General features: G+C 40.7%; 1 long non-coding RNA gene across 1 annotated transcript; it reads left to right on the top strand.

Annotated features, from left to right (window-relative positions):
• The first annotated feature begins 595 nt into the window (after positions 1-595).
• On the top strand, positions 596-2,807 carry LOC113745615 (uncharacterized). Its single transcript, XR_003462253.1, has 3 exons — positions 596-660; positions 1,951-2,088; positions 2,697-2,807. It is a non-coding gene; the product is annotated as an uncharacterized LOC113745615 (long non-coding RNA).
• The last annotated feature ends 2,768 nt before the right edge of the window (positions 2,808-5,575 follow it).

Below are 5,575 nucleotides of genomic sequence, written 5' to 3' on the forward strand. Positions count from 1 at the left end.
TAGTGACTAACTAATACTTAGAAGTGTGTAAACTTGCCTAAACCTACCCTATCCCTACCTCAACAACAAACATGTGAACACTAGTTAACATACACAACAGAGTTTCAAATCCAATCCCCCAGATCTGAGTGCAGGGATGACACCGGTGGCCATGCCTCCTCCAGCTAGGGCCAATCAGGGGTCAGCGACCACACACCGATATTTGCATACACCAAAAACACTACAAGCAAACTTGACAATGGGCGAGACAGCAGTAGCTGTAACAAAAGGAGAGAAATAAAGAGATAAGACACATCCATATTACCCATATCTTCCACACTGAGGGCCTGATAAGCACACTAGAGACTTTGCCTATCGACTGCAACCTTGCCACTAACATCTGGTTTAGCTCTGCACTATCATTAATGGAAATATTTTAATCCAGCAGCTCTTCTAGACTTTTGAAATGGATTAACTTCTCACAGTGAAACTAGTTGCGGGGGGTTATGACTCTCTGTGGAGACGGGCTGAGTTGGAGATTCAGCTGCAGGAGAGAGAAAGAGATATATGGGGACAGCTCAGGTGAGCTGATTAACACAGCTGGAGCACGTTGACTAATCACTCTGTCCTTTCTAATGCAGTCACATGCTGGACCTAGAAGGACAGACACACAGAAGCCAGGTGCAAGTTTGTTCTTGTTTGAGTTGAACTTTTTGTTACCAAACTGTTCCACCTGAATGATGTGAATTATTTACTGTATTAAAACGTGTGCCCGCTTAAAGTTCGCGCAAAAGAAACCGTTATCTTTTCAGACTGTCGTGACTGTGGACACACAGTGGCAGTGAGACCTGCTACACTTATTCCATTCACAATTTTGGTCACTGTGCATCATGTGATGGACGCCAATTGGTTTCAAATCCCATCACACGTCCTTAGGGCTTAATAGCAAACGTACATTTAGCATTGTCTTGCTATTATGTCTCCACAAAACCACTGTTTGCCTATTACACGGAGGATTTCAGTTCTAATATTGCTTCATACAACATCCGTTGGAGCTGAAAATGAAAACAATCAAAGAAGTGCACTTATGAGATTTCTGTCGGTTACCTGTGATGATACCTCTGATAAAACTAAAAACACTTTCAACATGTGAAGCACGAATGCTTTGACCTTACTGGAATTCATAATTTGACAGAAATTCCGAGGACTCGTTCATCAAAAATTCATCACAGCTATCACAGTAGAAGTATGGAGCTCTAATTTGTTCATTCATTTTATTTTAACAATATAGCCATTGATATGTTGAGTTCAATCAATCACATCACTGACTTTGAATAACCTGCCATACAAGTACACAAGCTCAAATATTTTGAGATTTCTGGAAACTTTCTGTTTTGCCTAGAAGCAGTGACATGCAAGTAATCCTGACATACGTCTTCCCAAAGTGAACATGGATCAGCAACAGGAACATTTGACATAACCAAAGTGTATCTGGTTGAACTGGCACCCTGGGGTCAGAGGTTATCTAAAGGACTAAATGCTTACCAGACATGCCATAGGGAATGGAGAGCAGAAAGACTAGCCTGTCTCGTATCTGCACTTCACAGATAGCCGAGGGTTTATTAAAGGTCTGGGTGCTGTCCCTGTAAGTGAGCCACCTTTTTTTTATTATTGCGACATTAGAGGCACTTTTTGGTCATGGTAAGTTTAATTTTGGACTCAAGTTTTCTAACCTCATCTACCCCTATAAGGCTTAACACTGATTTTTGTCTCTAGATAGCTGCTTATTAACGGATAGCCTTAAGCACTTCTGTTTCTCTTTTAGTGCCTACTTACAGTGTTTGTTTATTCATTAGTTTCAACTGAAAACTTTACAATGATGTTGTCTTTCCACAAGTATTTACCGTTCACTTCCTCTCACAAGAAGCACACCAATCAATATCTGCTTCTATTCCCTTCTTCTCTGGGTAGATTTCAAGACAAGTTTAGGCTGAGGTGATACAAGGGATGGAACAAAGTCACTTGAAAGTAATTCAGATTTTGCTGGAGGCAACTAAACTGTCAGACAAGTCTGATCTGTGAATGAGACGTGCTGCAGAAGAGAAGAGAGTAAGTTTCTCTTCAGGGTTTAAAAAAAAAAATCACCATATCCAAACCTTTCTATGTTTTGTAGTATTTGAGCAAACAATTGAAGTATAATCTAGTGACTGTTTTATTAGCAGTTTTTAATGCTGCACGAGATCACTCCCATGGTGTGATGTGTGTTTGGCATCAGGGTGCTGTGGGTTAGTCGTTATTACTGGTCCCATGGACCCACAGGCTTGCAAGTTTTAATTATAGCTGTCTTAACAAGACCAGACTAATGCCCATTGCAATTAGCTACCTAATAGAACAGAAAACAAGTAGTCGTGGGTCCCAAGGACTGAGCTAGTGTAGATGCTAATGATGGATAGATACAGCATCCATCTGTCTTGACAGATTGATTGATATATGTATTTACTTTCAAGGCAGTCCTGAGTAGCAGCACAAAGTCTAACCCTGACGTCTTATTTAGCTCGTAAGGCCTCCTTCAAAAGAGTACATGTCATCAAGTCACTACATTTAAGATCTTCCCACCTGATGCCGTACATCAGGCTGATTCATCGTTTGGCAGACAGGTTACGTCTACATGCTGGAATGTGCTTCTGATGTGCAACCCAACCTGTTCTATCTTTCAGATAAACGTCCTCACAGTCATGTTGCCTTAGGCTCGGTTCCTGTGGAGGACGGGTCCGGGCCTGAAGCTCTTCAGGCACCAAAGCCTCCTGAAAGTCTCAGTCATGTGCCAAGAAATAAAAATGGTTTCTCATTTGTTTTTGTTTTTTTTTCCCTTCTTCTCATTCCTTTAAAGAAACTGAGTGTTATAAGTCTCAGGTGATTGCAGAGTATTTGCCATCACTTGAGACACGCACACAATGTGGTTTAATTTGAACAAGCACACTCTGCTGAATTCTGGACTAGCTTAGGTGGGGAGTTGTTTTTTTGTACTCAAGGCCCTTTTATTAAATTTATGATCACAGTCATTCCAAGGCATCAACTGGTGATGCTCACTTTTCAAAGGGAGCTCTACAATTACTCTTGGACCCCGTGGACATAAAAAGAATGCTTACATAATGCACTTTTTTTCCCTTCAGCGAAGTGTGTTTGACTGGAAATGAAACCTTTGGACTGTGGAAAAATGCAGCCTATTAAATGATTTGATGACTGGCCAAGAAGATTTAAATTGAATGGTGTCTCTGAAAGACTGGAGTGAAAGAGTGAATGTGAAGCTCTGGTTATGCATAAAGGGGAGAAAGTATAAAGCAGAACTGTGTTGATTGCTGGATACAATCCCACAACAAGTCCTCAAACCTAAATCATAAAAAGTTAAGTTTGTTAGTGCCTGTCAGTAACTATCACACTGCTCACAGACAGCACCTGCTGAACTGAATGCAATATGTTGTTTAAATAAGGCGCTACAAACCTATATGCAGATTTTGATGTAAAAAACAAAAGGTAAAACAGGTTTTATGTTTTGTTTATTTTATGTTTTATGTCTTGGCTAGGAGCACTGATTTTCCAGATAAGCTCCAGTGTTGGAGGTAATGTTCCAAAAATAACACATTCCAGTAATCTATTACTTTTTGGAGGAACAAAGTAGCAACAGACTCTCATTCAGCGAGCTAACAAGCACACAGAGGCAGCAAGGTCCACTGGATTCTGACTCCATGGTTGACGAAGAGTGGAGAGAGGTCAGGCATCATAGAGACAGCAACAGAGGCAAAATATTGTTCACAAATAACTTGTTGAATCACAGTAACACTGTAACTGTTCTACCTTTAAAAAAAGAGATTTAAAATCATGTACATCAGCGGTTTTCAAAGTGTGAGGCGCGCCTCCCTTGGGGGATGCCAGAGGACTTCGGGCAAGGTGCAGCGTGGAATTTTTTTTTAAAAATATATCTTACAAAGATGTGTATCATCACTGTGCGATGAAAACTCGGCGAGCTAGCCCCCAAAGAGTAGCAAAAAAATCCACAAACGACACAGTATGTCTTATCTTTGCTGATTTGTGGTCAAAAGTTCTACTCAGGCGAAAAAACGCTGATAATGTCTCCTGCTATGTCTCTGCTTTAGTGTGAATCAATCACGAAGCTCCTGGTTGTTACATAAAGACAAAGAGGCTTTGACAGTGAAGTGTGACCTTGGTGCGATATACTACCTTTGGGTTTACTTCATTCTGGATCGTCATTGGTGGGTCAAAGGTACTAATCGATTCTCCTGACTCTGATTGGTCGACAGGTGGCTGCTTTTGAGTTCTCTAGGGGGAGGCCCACTATCCCACACTTTGAAAACCCCTGATGTACATCAATGTGGCACCAACCTCCCCACTAACCTGCTGCAGGCTGTAGCCTACTATTAAAAAAAAAAAAATTCTACGCTTTATTGTGTATATGTTTCAGAAAGTTGTCATGATCAAACAGTGACTGCAGGCCTTGCTTTAAAAGATTCTTCCCCTACCATCACTCCCTCTTCCCTTCTTTTTATTTCACATTTTTAATGAACTTAAAATTGATTCATCCCGCTATAATTTGTCCTTCATGTTATTTCCCTCAGAGCCAGAGTTGAAACAGCAAGAAAGCAAATAAGTATATTTCCCCAAATGTCAAACTAGTTCTTCAAGAAATAAATAAATAAACTGAATGTGTTTACAAGAACCCACTCACATGCACACACACAACCCTACACAGGCCATTTGGGATAATTTAAAGCTTTTGCTGGGGAAGTCCTTTGAACTTATTAAATTTCCTTCTCAGTCAGATGCTGAAAATTCTTTCTCGGTCAGATGCTGAAAATCCCTTTACCAAGACTATTCTTGGGCTTTGGTCTGTTTAACAGTTTTTGGAGTTGTTTTTGGATTCATTAGTCACTCTGGGCACGGCAAAGTGGGCCTTTCAGTCACCACTTGCTCTAGACTGAAATATTTTTATAATATTATATATTATAATTTTTTAATGAATTGTCATAAAACTTAGTGAAAATATCTATAGTTCTCAGAAGATGAATGACTTTTTGGGTTCTTTTGATTTTTCCTCTAGTGTCACTAGTGTAGAGTGAAATAGCTTGACAATTATTGGTTGTGTTAGTATTCATATTAAATTTAATATAGACATTCATGGAATTGTAATCTGGTTGAACCCCTGACCTTTCATCTGGTTCCATTATGGGGTCATTTCATTCGTCCTGTCACAATCCATTCTTCTGCTGCTCTGCCGGTAATTTTCCACTCTCCTCTTCTCTGCTCACTCTCCCTGCCGGCCACTCCCCTCTCATCAGCCAACTCTGCTCACCTGTGCACTCCTCATCAGTATCTAACCACTATTTAAGCAACACCAGCCCAGCGTTACATCGCCAGATTGTCTTTGTATTATGCAGACATTTCCAGCACTCTTCTTCGGCTTGATTTCCCGGTTCCGACCCCTCTTGTTCCTGACCTGGACTCTTCATCTCTGCCCTGATAAAACTGACTGCTTTCCATCCCCGACTCCGAACCGCCTTCGGAGCTTGCACTTAGGACT

This window comes from Larimichthys crocea, chromosome I (assembly GCF_000972845.2).
Source record: "Larimichthys crocea isolate SSNF chromosome I, L_crocea_2.0, whole genome shotgun sequence".
NCBI classification, from domain to species: Eukaryota; Metazoa; Chordata; class Actinopteri; family Sciaenidae; genus Larimichthys; species Larimichthys crocea.